Source organism: Podarcis bocagei (genome assembly GCF_964188305.1).
Source record: "Podarcis bocagei genome assembly, chromosome: 15".
Classification (NCBI taxonomy): domain Eukaryota; kingdom Metazoa; phylum Chordata; class Lepidosauria; order Squamata; family Lacertidae; genus Podarcis; species Podarcis bocagei.
The window spans coordinates 31749720-31763740 of NC_138141.1; the positions used below are offsets into that span (position 1 = coordinate 31749720).

A 14021-nucleotide genomic window follows, 5' to 3' on the forward strand; every position below is an offset into this window, starting at 1 on the left:
ATTATTATTATTATTATTATTATTATTATTTCAGCCAGCCTGGTGCAGTGGTTAGAATGCTGGACTAGGACTTAGGAGAGACCAGGGTTCAAATCCCCGACTTGGCCATGAAGCTCACTCGGTGGCCTTGGGCCAGTCACTGCCTCTCAGCCTAACCCACCTCACAGGGCTGTTGTGGGAATTAAACGAGGAGGGAGAGAACCATGCATGCCACCTTGAACTCCTTGGAGAACAAAGTGGGATATAAATGCAATATATCAGTCACAAAATAAAAAATAATCAAAGAGGTATCTGGGGTGGGAGTTACTCTCTGCGACAGCTGCTGCAGGAATTCCTGAGCGTGCACAGACATCCTCTCTCCAGGATTCACTGTTGCAATGCAGGATGAGTTGGGAAGCAGGAGCTCAGCCATGCAGGTCTTTGGTTGCACTCACGTCCTCGCTGGGCCTCCTTAGCCAAAGCTGCCTCCTTCCCTTCCCTCCAGGACAGGCTGTTGATTCCAGGCACACATTCCGCACACCTGCTCTTGATCCCCTGTGGCTTTCTCCGCCTCCCCTGGCGACCTGCCTGGCCCTGCCTTCCCCTCTCAAGGAGCTTGCTGTGCAGCTCCACTCCATGCCCAGGGAGAGACCCCTGCCAGCCGCCCCTTCCCTCCCGTCCCCTCCCTCCCTCCGCCATCTCCTGGGATCCTTCGCTCGCTGGAGGCCGCAGAGAGCTCCGCAGAGAGCTCCGCAGGTGAGTGGACCTCCCCCTATTTCCCCACCCCAGCCACGTCCTGGCCCAGCTGGGCATTTCAGGGGCTCAGCAAACAGGGGGCTAACCTTCAGTCTGCCTGAAGCACCCCAGATTGCCTTGGCAAAGGAAGAAGAGGTTTCTGGGCATCGGTGCCATGGGCCCAGCTGTTGTGGGTTGGGTCAAATGCTGCCTGAGACAGGCTGGGATCCCACCAGAGAGAGACTGGCACCCCACAGGGGTATTTCCACATGCTCATATAGATTCATAGAGTTGGAAGGGACCCTGCGGATCATCAAGTCCAACCCCCTGCAATGCAGGAATATGCAGCTGTCCCTTATGGGGATTTACCAGCACCATGCTCAAGCCAACTGAGCTATCCAGCTGATAGAATGCCCAGTATCATTTCTCCCCAGATCAGCCTTTGTGTGTTCACGTAGTCTTTGTTTGTTCTGAGAACTACCAAGTCAGACCCTTGGGTCCACCTAGCTCAGTACTGTCTACACTGACTGGCAGCTGCTCCTTGGGGTTTCAGGGGCAAGGGTGTCTCCAGGGAGGGTCTCCCAGCCCTGTCTGAAAATGCCAGGGATTGAATCTGTGACCTTCTGCCTGCAAAGGAGGTGCTCAACAACCAAGCTAAGATTCCAGTTCCAAACCAAGAGCTGCTTTATAGAGGATTGTAGAAATCTGCCTTATACTTCAACAGACCCTTAGTCCATCTAACTCAGTACTGTCTGCACTGACTGGCAGCAGCTCTCCAAGGTTTTAGACAGCGAGTCTTTTCCCCAGCCCTATTTTGAGATGTCACTGAGGATTGAACCTGGGTCCTTCTGAATGCAAAGCAGATGCTCTGCTGCTCAGCTACATGTCTTTATCTATGGAGATTCCAACTCAAACCCCACTTTTGTTTTCCTGCGGTAGCATCCTTGATTTGCTGCTGGCTCTTAGGCCTGGCGCTGTCCTGCTTGACTTAGCCTTGGTCAGGTGGAAGTGACGGCAGTGACCTGACCTTACACATTTATCTCCTTTCCCGACCTTTGACCTCTCCAGTTTGTCTTTTTGTGGGACAGTTCCACCTTTGGTGACATTTCCTGTTGACAATCTTCCTGGCTGCTAAGATAAGCTGTTCAGATGCTGTGTTTGCAAGACCTGAGCTGTGTTGCAAACCACTTTGCCTGGATCGATTCAGCTCACGCTTGACAAGTGCTGCAGAACTTTCAAAAACATATTGAGTTGTGGAAAGGGACTGTTCCAAGGCCTTGGGCACTCCGCAAACAGACGGAAATGAATAACTAGCTCAGCGCTATGGTTTTGCAAGCAGAACTGACGGCATGGGCCTTCTCAGAACGGTGTCACCATTACTGGTGTATGATGACTACTAGCTGCTAACTCGTTCTCAGAGCCAAAACTAAACCGCCCAAGCGGGGAAGTATCAGCAGGCTTGCATGAACCTCCAGTTTTGCAAAAGTATGACAAATATTTAGAAAATAAACCCCTAAGGGAGAGGGAACCTCCCCAAACAGCCCACAAAGACGTAAGAAGAGCTTGCTGGAACAGGCCAATGGCCCATCTAGTCCAGCACCCTGTTCTCACAGGGGCCAATCAGATGCCCCAATGGGAAACCCACAAGCAGGATTCCAGCACAAAAGCACCCTCCCCTTCTATGGTTTCCAGCAACTGGGATTCAGAAGCATTGCTGCATCCAACTGTGAAGGCAGAGCACAGCCATCGTGGCTAATAGCCCTTGATAACCTCATGCCCGATGGGACGCGGGTGGCGTTGTGGGTTAAACCACAGAGCCTAGGACTTGCTGATCAGAAGGTCGGCAGTTCGAATCCCTGCGACGGGGTGAGCTCCCATTGCTCGGTCCCTGCTCCTGCCAACCTAGCAGTTCGAAAGCACATCAAAGTGCAAGTAGATAAATAGGTACCACTCTGGCGGGAAGGTAAACGGCGTTTCCGTGCGCTGCTCTGGTTCGCCTGAAGTGGCTTAGTCATGCTGGCCACATGACCCAGAAGCTGTACGCCGGCTCCCTTGACCAATAAAGCGAGATGAGCGCCGCAACCCCAGAGTTGGTCACGACTGGACCTAATGGTCAGGGGTCCCTTTACCTAACCTCATGCCCTGCAAGCGTCCCAGAGAAAATGGCCACTGTGAGAAGAGGATGCTGGACTGGATGAGCCACTGGCTTGACCCAGCAGGCTCTCCTTATGCTCTTAGTTCCATCGCCTGCATGCCATAAGCATGGAGGGCAATGCTGGGCAGAGATCTCTGGAAGCCAACAAGCTGTGCAGATCCTCGCTGGCCCTTGTCCAGCCTTTCATGACAAAGAACTTTTCATTCTCGGCCCCTGCCCTTCACATTCCTTTGCCAGAGTACGTTCCTAGATAGGTATGCCTTGAATACCTGAGAATTCGCCTCCTTGAGAGGAACACCCGCACATTTGCTCTTGCAAATAAGTCTCCCCAACAGAGTGTTGCGCACTTAATGCACCCCGCGTGAGCCACACACTGTTTTCGCCAGGCGTCTGAATGCATTACCTTTATTTTATCTTCATCATCTATTCAACGTACATCCCGCCCTTCCTCCCTAAGGTGCCGCGGGCAAGAAACTGATCAACAACAACATCGTTTGGAAACATCATGCAAACAGCTTTAAACAAATGCATTCACTCAGCTGGTAGTTTCAGTGTTGTTTTACCCAGGCCTGGGTAAAACTTTAAAAAAAAAAAAATTCCTCCTGAAAGTCAATAATGAGGGAGGCAGATGCACCTCACGAGGGAGGGCATTCCACAACCAGGGAGCCACCACTGAATATGCCCTGTCATGGGTCAACATCAAGCAGGCAGCCCAAAGAGGGTGGGTGGGGATACTGGGCAGCCTGCACCCCAATGTTATCTACTTGGTCTATGTTGCTCCATGAAAATGTGAAGAATTAGAGCATGAGAGTGTTGGTCTAGGCCTGTGGAGACCCAGATTCAAAACCTGCAAGCAGGACCTGAGCACAAGCACCATCTCCCCTTGCAGCAGTTCCCAGCAGCTGATGTCCAAAGCATTACTGCCTCTAGCTGTGGATCCATGCTAGCCTTCTCCTATGAGAATACGGGGTGGGGGGTGTCTTTCCAGTACTCCGCTTGTGAGCTTAACAATGTGCTCAACCTTATTAGGGTGGTCGCTTGATTAAAGAGATCTTATCTAATTCACCGCGTCGCTTTTGGGGCTGTGATCCTAAAGATGTTTACAAGGGAAGGAATAGATGGCAGCAGGTTGCCTTGAGTGGAGCCACCCTCCACATTCCCTGGCTTCTATTTCCACAGACCTCTGAGATGATGGCTCACTGGCTGCTGCTGCTGCTGTTGTGCGGTGTGTCTGGTAACATTCACTGCCCAGACCGGTTTGGTGCTTTCAGTGGCAGGGGCGTGGCCCTGCTGCTTGTGGACCTCACGCCCTCCAAGGAGGACAAGACGATGTCTGGAGCAGACTGCATGGAAGTGGGAGGGCCATTGACCTAGATAGCTTGCTATCATAACACTGGCTGGCAGCAGCAATGTCTCTCTGTGGCAGGGAGTCTATTCCCCAGCTCTACCTGGAGGTGCCAGCAGGGATTGGACCCAGGACCTCTTGCATGCAGAGCAGATGTTCTACCGGCCAGAACTACAGCCTTTCCTCTATAAGCAGCCCAAGGCTCCAGTCCTCATTGTTCTGACTAAAGGTATAACACAGTAAGCTGCCTTTTGCCAAGTGAAACCACTGGTCCATCTGACTCAATATTATCTATACTGACTGGCAGCAGCTCTCCAAGGTCTTAGGGAGTCTTTTCCCAGTTTTGCTCGAAGATGCCAGCAGGGATTGGGCGCTTTGCATGCAAAGGAGACACTGTGTCCCACCCTGCTTGGTAATCCAATTGCTCCTGCTTTTCCTGATTGAACCTGGGAGCTTTTGTAAGCAAAGCTGATGCTTTGTCACAGAGCACCAGTCCTTCCCAGTCAGGAATGTAGAAAGCAGCTGCCTTAGAATGAGTCAGTCTGACTTTCCACCTAGTTCAGTATTGCTTGCAGTGACTGGCAACATGCAAAACAGGAGCTCAGTTACGGAGCTGCAGTCCTCCGCCTTTCCATCATCTCCTACGTGATTCTTTTTGATCTGGAGATCAATTCTGGGACTTTCCTTACTGAAAGAAAATCTTCTGTCCCTGAGCTACACACCTGGCTCCTGTCAGAAGCTTTCCTGTGGATGAGAGCCCACTTTTACCTAAGGCAGGGAACACGTTCCTCTATTGTCAGGTGTATCTCTCTCTATGCACAAATGGGTGATAAGGAAACAAAATGGCAAAGAATGGCATTAAATGGCAATGGCATGCAACAGGTACAGTCCGTGGAAAGTCGATCAGAGCCGAAACGTCAGCAAAAAGACCATTTGAAGCAGCTGTAATTAGTGACAACAGAAATCATTTCTATGTGGTGGAAAATAGTGCCAGAGCTGAAATTCTTGCAGAATGAACCCAGTGGACCTTCACAACCCAAGAGAATCACCTTAGCACTGCTGAGTAAATCAGCCCCTGGAGTGGGATAGGAAACTGTTGTCTTGATTCAGACCTGAATGTATTGAATCAAACTATTCAAGAAGTTACCCTAAGAACATAAGAAGATCCTACTGGATCAAGCCAATCTAATCTAGCATCCTGTTCTTGCTGTGGCCAGCCAATGGAAAACCTGCACGCAGGATTTGATCACAAGAGCTCTCTCTCCCATCTTGGCATTTCCAGGAACTCATATCCAGAAGCATTACTGCCTCCGACCATGTAAGCAGAGCAGAGCCATCATGGATATTGAGTCACTGATAGCCTTATCCGCATTGAATTTATCCAATTCTATTTTACAGCCATCCAAGTTGGTGGCCATCACTGCCTCCTGTGGAAGTGATTCCATTGTTTAACTATTTGCGGCGTGAAGGACTTTCTTTTCTCTGGCCTGAATCTTCCAGCATTCAGCTTCATGGCATGTTCATGAGTTCTAGCATTATGATAGAGAGAGAAGAAACTTTTCTTTATCCTGCAATGCAGAAGGTTGGATTAGGTGACATTTTGGGTCCCTTTGAGTCACTTTCCCCATGCCATGCATAATTTATTAAGTGTCTATCCTACCAACTCTCACTCACTTTCCCCCTGATCGACGGTGCCAAAAACACAGCAAAATCTTCACACCTATGGGAGTGGCTCCATCTCTGGATCATTCCGGATGCCCTTTTCTGAACTTCCCCCAGCTCTGCAACACCTTTTCTATTCAACAGCATCCGGCCAGCCTCTTTCACCCATCCCATCTCATCCCTGGCTGGTTTCCCCAAGCGATACAGGAACAGGGAAACTCAGCCCTCTTGTCCCAGATGTGCCGCAACGATCCCAGCCTATATGATGCAGAGGAATCCCGGGGAACAGGTTTGAGCCTCCGGGTCCTCTCAGCCAGGATGGAGCCAGGAAACTCCACCCACTGTTGCAGCCTATAATTTTCCCAAATTTCCCCACCTGCCTCACACTCCCAAGTCTTCCCGCTCACCATTCGGCTGCAGGTGCGCAGCAGGGGAGACCAAAGTTCCAGAAGCCATGGCCTCCATGGGAATCCAAGTCCTGGGCATCTCCCTTTCCATCATCGGCTGGCTGGGCTCGCTCGCCTGCTGCATTCTCCCCATGTGGAAAGTGGCCATCTCCCAGGAAGACAACATCCTGCTCTCCAAGCGCATCTGGGAGGGCCTGTGGATGAACTGCGTGATGCAGAGCACTGGGCAGATGCAGTGCACGCAGTATGAGGCCATCCTGGGCCTGCCACAGGACATCCAGGCTGGCCGGGCCCTGGTGGTCATCGCCATTGTGCTGGCGGTGGTGGGCACCTGCTTCGCCATCCTGGGCGGCAAGTGCACCAACTGCGTGGAGGAGGAAGTCCCCAAGGCCCGGGTCATCATCGCGGCTGGTGTCTTCTTCATCATCTCGGGATTCCTGCTTCTCATCCCCCTCTGCTGGACCACCCATGCCATCATCCAGGACTTCCACAACCCCTTGCTCGCCTACAACCAGAGGCGGGATTTCGGGCCCTCCTTGTTCATCGGCTGGGCCTCCAGCAGCCTCCTGATCATCGGCGGGGCCTTGCTGTGCTGCAACTGCCCTCCGAAAAGTGAGAAGCCGTATTCAGCAAAGTACATGGCGGCGCGGTCAGTGCCTGCCAGTAACTACGTCTAAAGACCGTCCCCTTTTCCTGAGGGACCTTTCCACCATGAAGGCGACTGAGTAGGTTTTACTGCGGATGGAGAGGGACCCTCCTTCGCTGCCTGAGTCTCTCTCCCACCCCCCGCACTTTGTGTCTTGACTCTGGAAGCAGCCTTTGTTTGCTGTGCCCACCAAATCCTAAAACGGGAACGCGGCTAGGTTGACCACCAAAGCAGGCCAGGAACTGGCTTCCGTCACACTGCCTTTGAGCTGCAGAAGCAGAGTGAGCTTCCAAACCACCCGGCAGATGTTAGATTTCTAAGCTGGACTGAAGCTTTTGAGGGAAGCTTCCTTGTGACTTTGAGACTCAAGAGCCACAAAGGGATGGGACTAACAGCCCCAGGATGGTGGGGGTTAAGGGTTTGTGTGTGTCTCTGTGTTCCAGGAGCATTTCTGGGTTTGCCTATTGTTAGAATCTGCATCTCGCTACCTGGCCTGGAACTGTGGAGTGGCAGGGGGAAGCCAGTGAGAGTTTGGGTGCTAAGACTCTGCATTGTAGTGTTGTGGTGACAAGTTAGGAACTAGAAGAGACCAGGGTTCAAATCCCCACTTGGGCACGAAGCTCACAGGGTGCAACCTTGGGGACCAGTCACTGCCAAAAATGTTGTATCTGGGGCTAGGGACCTCCAGAGACTCTTCAGGTCAATTTCTGAACCTCTTTCCCTCTGGTTAGTGGCTCTAGCCCATTATTCAGTCAGTATATTTTTGGGGAAGTGGGTGTTTTGACCTATGCGGGCCTTCTTAGTGTGGCACCTTTCCATCAGTGTCCCCAGCCAGCAGGGCTGTGTGCTCCCATCAGCTACAGTAACATTCAACTATCCTGTTTTCTGTGGCCCAAGCGATGCTCTGAGGCTGATCTCTCCTTTGACAGCCAGGCTTTTCATATTCTGCCTCTGCCTGAATCAGGGATGCCCGAGTAGGAAGAGGGGGAGAAAGGTGGGAGAGAGACAGAGAGATAGAGTATCTCATGTTAGGCATTCTGGTGTGTGTGCGTGTGTGTGTTTCAGTATTTTATTTTTGCATTTTCAAATTGCCTTTTATTTGATTGTAAATTCCATCCAGCAGCCTAGAAATGCTTTGAATAAATAACAAAAAAGAAGCATACCTTTCTGTCCTCTCCATTCCACATATTATACTCCTTTCATGCAATTTCTTTACATCATTTCTGTGCTGAGGGGGAAATGATTCACTTTCTCATTAACGGTTGCAAGATCCTCTGTCATCTTCTTGGGGCTGTGACGTTTAGCCTGTTAAGGGAGCCAGCTGTGGTGTAGTGGTTAGAGTGTCAGAATAGGACCTGGGAAAGACCGGGGTTCAAATTCCCCACCACCCCTGAAACTCACTTTGGGCCAGTCACTCACTCTTAGCCTCATCTACCTTGCAAGGTTGTTGTGAGGATTAAATGAGGAGGAAGAGAACTATGTAAGTCACTCTGAGCTCCTTGGAGAAAATAGGTGGGATGTAAATGTTACAAATAAATATTAAATAAATTATGGGGGCTCTTGTGCCCCTTTTTCAGGGATTGTTTTCGATCACTGACCCTTATATATTTCTCTTTAGTTGTTTTTTGCTAGATCATTAACAACCTTGAAGGTCCCTGAGGTGGGGGGGGGGCAGAATTGAATAAACCCTGGCTTGTGTCTAAGGACAGGGAGAAATTTGGTTTGGTTTGCATTTCACGTTGAGCCTGATTTGCTCTCCCAAAACATTTTGCAAATCAAAAGTCATCCTTTGAAATCTGCAGCTCTCTGAATTTTGCACAACCAAATAATGTGTACATGAGGGGAAAGGGCACGTTAAAAAATGCCAACATTCATGTAAATAATATTAAAATGCATTATATTGCAGGGGGTTGGACTAGATTACCCTTGAGATTCCTACCAACTCTACAAATCTATTATTCCGCAATCATTTTGTAGCTACTTCCCCCACCTCCACGATATCCTTTCTGTTAGGTGGGGCAACAAGAACATCAGGTAAATATTCCTAATAGGACTGAACCACCTTTCCGGCTGCTTAGTGGGTGGGTGGGCAGGGAGGCAGGTGAGTCTTTTAGTAACCTGATTGCTCTGCCACCTTTGTGTTGGCACATTGGTAATTCCAAGGAAGAGGAAGAAGACACCGTATACCAGACTGGGGCGCGTGTGTGTGCCAGGGGTGGGGATAGAACTGGTTTTGAGAGGTAAAGAGCTGAGATAGGGCTCTTGAGCAAGAAGAGGGGAAGTTTTGAGTTTGCAAACTGTTCAGAGGAACATCAGAAGCTGCCTTGTATGGAATCAGGTCATGGGCTCATCTAGCTCGGCACTGTCTAAAGTGATGGGCAGGATTTCAGACTGCAGCCTCCTGTGGAAATGAGTTCCATGGTTTAATTATTTCTGGCGTGAAGAAGGACTTTATTTTCTTTGTCCTGAATCTTCCAGCATTCAGATTAATGACATGTCCTTGAGTTCTAACATTATGAGAGAGAGAGAGGACACATTCCAGTCAAGCCCCATCAGCGGACCAGATGAGAAATTTCAGCAAAGCAAATGCTCGAAAGGAAATGTTTTCTCTCTGACTTTCTCCTCCCCTTCTCTCTCTCTTTTGATGCGCTAAACATTCACAGTAGAAAACCTGATCAGTCAATGGGGCATGGTCTGCAGATGCCGGTCTTATACTGGTTGGGATGTCTTGCTTCAGCATTATAGCGGGGGCCACAGATAGATCTGAAGTCCATGTTTCTATAAAATATAAGCCATTTGGAGCTGTGTGGAGGGGAGGCTGGGCAAGTCTCTAGTTGGGATGCACCAATATTAGTCTGTTTCCATTCTTCTCACATAAACAGTTCCATACTATGGAAGGGCCCTGCGGCCTTCTGAAGACTCCCAGCAGACAGCAGAGAAAATGGCGAGAGCCACAGTTTAGCACATGGGTAGGCAAACTGAGGCCTGGGGGCCGGATCCGGCCCAATCGCCTTCTAAATCCGGCCCATGGGCGGTCCGGGAATCAGAGTGTTTTTACATGAGTAGAATGTGTCCTTTTATTTAAAATGCATCTCTGGGTTATTTGTGGGGCATAGGAATCCATTCATTATTTCCCCCCTCAAAATATAGTCCAGCCCTCCACAAGGTCTGTGAGACAGTGGACCGGCCCCCTGCTGAAAAAGTTTGCTGACCCCTGGTCCAGCAACATCATTCTGGAGCAACGGCAGGTTATTTCCTCACACCTACAGCTTCTTTCTTAGGTGGAGATGTTTTTGAACACTAGATGTTTTTGAACACCACAGTTCCCATGCAAGGGCTGAAGGAGGCAGGCCGTCCCTTGCCTCAGGCCGCCTCATGGCTTCACATCGGCCGCCATCTTGGGTGGGAGGGCAAACAGAGAGAGGGTGCGGAAGGAGGCACTCCTCCCTCATGGTCAGCACCACAGAAGGAGACTCTTGCTCAAGAGGTGGCAATGCAACGCAGACTCCACGGGAGCGCTTGGGCCTCCTCCTCTCTGAGCCGGAAGCCAAGACTGGTCTCCTAGGGCTGGCGGCAGCTGAGCTACAACCCCCTGAACTACACCTCCTCGCACCCGCTCCCTGCCAGGTGTGGTGGCCAGAAAAACAGGGTGTGGGCATTTGGGGTGGAGGTGTTTGCTGAGATCTCTTTGATAACTCAGCAAATGATTGCTCCATCTTCCCACCTGGCAAATTCGAACCTGTATACAAAAATGGAGTGGGATCTGAGAAGTAAATAACTTAATATTCATCTCTCGGCGGCAGCCTGGGGCTGTGTTGCCGAATCCTGGAAAACCTTTAATAATTTGGATTGCTGGCGCTCTCGGGTTTGGCAAATTGCCCTTATTGAAATGCTATCTCATAAGCTAAAAGTATCTAAGGGGCAGAGCTCAAATGACCGTATATATACGGTCTGTGTGTGTATGTATGTATGTAGTGCAATGTTAAGGGGTGCTCTCATTTTGACTCAAGAAAATCACCATTTTATAGTTCAAATCGGGGAAAATAAATACAGTAAATGGATAAAAGTACAAAGATTCACAAAATGTTTAGGGGCATGCATACCCCTGTGTACCCCCAGAAAAAAGCTCTGTAGGTAAGTAGGTAGGTAGGTGTGTGCATGTAAACAGCCAGAGCTGTTTAGCTTCTTTGACTAAAGAGTCAACTTCACTGAAACTGGGTGTTGTATGGCTGACCTACTCCTGAATCTGGCTCCTGACAATATACAGTGGAACCTCAGTTTTCAAGCATCTCGGAAGTCAAACGTTTCGGCTTTTGAACGCCCAAAACCTAGAAGTAATTGCTTTGGTTTTCGAACGCTTTTCAGAATCTGAACGTGCCACATGGCTTCCGTATAGAGTTTTCTGGACAGAAATGCTTCCGGAAATGCACGCTTTAGGTTTCGAACGTTTTGGAAGTCGAACGGTCTTCCGGAACCGATTACATTCGAAAACTGAGGTTCCACTGTATTCAGAATCCCCTCAATCCAGACCCTTGAAAAGTTTGGGAAGCTTTATTTGGCATTCTCCCAACCCCAAGGCTCCTGCTTCCAACTAACCGCCCTCTGTGCTGTTTCCCCAGCAGGGGGGAGCACGATGGCGGTCCTGGCCCTGCAGATGGGAGGCCTGGTGCTGTCGGTCCTGGGCTTCCTGGGCGCCATCTTGGCCTGTGCCATGCCCATGTGGAAAGTGACGGCCTTCATTGGCTCCAACATCATCGTGGCCCAGGTCTTCTGGGAAGGGCTGTGGATGAACTGCGTCTACGAGAGCACCGGCCAGATGCAGTGCAAGGTTTACGACTCCCTGCTGGACCTCCCCGCTGACCTTCAGGCAGCCCGCGCCCTGGTGGTGGTCTCCATCGCCCTCTCCGCCCTGGCCCTGCTCGTGGCCATCACCGGAGCCGAGTGCACCCGCTGCGTGGAGGACCCGGAGGCCAAGGGGAGAGTCTCGGCAGTGGCCGGTGGGGGGTTCATCCTGGCCGGGCTGACTCTGCTTGTCCCCATCTCCTGGTCCGCCAGCGCCATCGTCAGCAATTTCTACAACCCCCTGGTGCCCGAGGCCTTGAAGCGAGAGCTGGGCATCTCGCTGTATGTGGGATGGGCAGCCAGCGCCCTCCTGGTCTTCGGAGGGGCCATGCTGTGCTGCCACTTCCCACAGAAGGGGAGCACCAAACCTTACCCAGTGAGATACTGGGCCGGGGGGAGGCACTCCACCCCGGGCAGCTATGCCCGGAAAGACTATGTTTGACTGTTATGTGGGGGCGCACCTCTCGCTTCAGGAGGGGAAAGGTTTCTCACTTCTATAGGATTTGTGCAGGGGGAGAACAAAGAAGCTGCATGTTGCTTCTTGAAAGTCACTCCTTGCCGGAGTATAAACTCAGGGGGTGTTTGGTACTAAAGGGACACCCATCCCTGGAATGACCCGTGATCAGGGAATGCTTGGAGTTGTAGTCAGTCCAGCAAGATCTGGAAGGCCACCGGTTCTCCAGCCATATCAACCTTTGGCAGATCGAATCACATACCCTCCCAAGTGTCCCCGTTTTCCAGGGTCAGTCCCAAAATTACAGAAGCAGTCCCAGTTTCTGTTTTGATCCCACAATGTCACGGTTTTCCTTTTTCCTCCCCTCCACACCTCGGAAAACAATTAAAAGTGGTGTGTGTGTGTAGTAGCTGCAAAAATGGAGTCCTGTTTATACTGAAAATAAAATTCCTGCACCAAATGAAATGGTGAAGCTGGCGTATGAATCCTTGAAGGAAAATGTCGCCAATCCACTTAAAATTGCAATGCTTCAGCAGCGAGCCATTTTTAGGAAACATGTTTATTCCTTGATTGTAAATGGAGCCTTACGCTGTCTACTGTAGAGAAGTGAGCACCACTGTATTCAATGGAGCTTATTCTCAGCTAACTGGGTAAAGACTGTGCAGCTTCACACTGAGATCCTAAACATTTTTACTCAGATCTAAGTCCCATTGAGTTCAATGGGATTTACTCTCTGATATGTTCCTGATCATTCTCACACTTACTATTATCATCATCATCATCATCATCATCATCATCATGTTAGTATTATATCCCGCCTTTTTTCCTGACAGGGACTGAACGCAGTTTACAGCTTAATTTTTTAAAAATTCCATTTATCTGTTGAAGGTGTACACACATTCCCTTCCCTCGCACCTTTTTTTCTTTACAACAGTCCTGTGAGGTAGGTTCAACCGGGAGATTGTAATTGGCTCAAGGTGACTGATGTAAATGTGAATATGATGTATATGTTTGCAGCGAGATCAACTGCAGGAGAAGCTTCTTGATGTGGAAGAGAACGTCAGAGAAATGTTGGAAGATATGGAATCATGGAATCATAGAATCACTGAAATAGAGTTGGAAGGGGCCTCATCGAGTCCAACCTTGCTGCTATGCAGGAGCCACAGCTAAAGAATCCCTGACAGACCCCCATCTAACCTCTGCTTAAAAACCTTCAACAAAGTAGAGCCTTTCTGAGAGAGTCAGTTCCATGTTGCTGGACGCCCAACTTCCATCAACCCAAGCTAGCATGAGGCTGTGTAACGTTTCCAAAAGCATAAATCTGCGCTCGCACGCCTTTGTTCAGCTTCTGCAAACCCCACCCACATTCGTCCTGTAAAAAGAGAGGAGGGAGAGAGGTGTCCTCCCTATGTAAACTTTGGTGTTTTAAAATAAGCAGTGACTCCTCAAAAAAAGAGCACAAGGAAGTTGGTGCAGGTTGTAAACCAGGTGCAAAATGCAAATAAAAATACAACTTTAATGGAGCATTGATGTATCACCGCAGGGCTGTGCTGTGGCAATCTTGCCTTAAAGGCAAGAATCCCATTTGGCCGGGAAGACTCCCAAGCTGGGGCTTTTCTGCCCACAAGGAAGCTGTTGGAGCCAAGAGGTCCTGCGACTCCATTAATTGTGGGCAGGAAGTCAGTATTTATCTGGAGCCTTGATCTCCTTTAAATGGCCCACACCCATTGTTCTTTAGAAGGCATGCATGCACATTGTATTAAATCGCCAGGAACTGCTTTTATATATCCTCCTCT

At 49.9% G+C, this 14021-nt stretch overlaps 2 pseudogenes across 4 annotated transcripts; both read left to right on the plus strand.

Annotated features, from left to right (window-relative positions):
• The first annotated feature begins 621 nt into the window (after nt 1-621).
• LOC308574865 (claudin-4 pseudogene) lies at nt 622-12690 on the plus strand (annotated as a pseudogene). 3 transcript variants are annotated; one of them, XR_014013430.1, is made up of 3 exons: nt 640-735; nt 8836-8963; nt 11549-12690. The product of XR_014013430.1 is annotated as a claudin-4 pseudogene (transcript). The 3 variants fall into 3 exon arrangements; XR_014013428.1 differs by lacking the exon at nt 8836-8963 and having other exon boundaries at nt 622-735; nt 11552-12690; XR_014013429.1 differs by lacking the exon at nt 8836-8963 and having other exon boundaries at nt 631-735.
• On the plus strand, nt 6112-8091 carry LOC308574867 (claudin-4 pseudogene; annotated as a pseudogene). Its single transcript has one exon. The product of its transcript is annotated as a claudin-4 pseudogene (transcript).
• Nucleotides 12691-14021: the final 1331 nt, after the last annotated feature.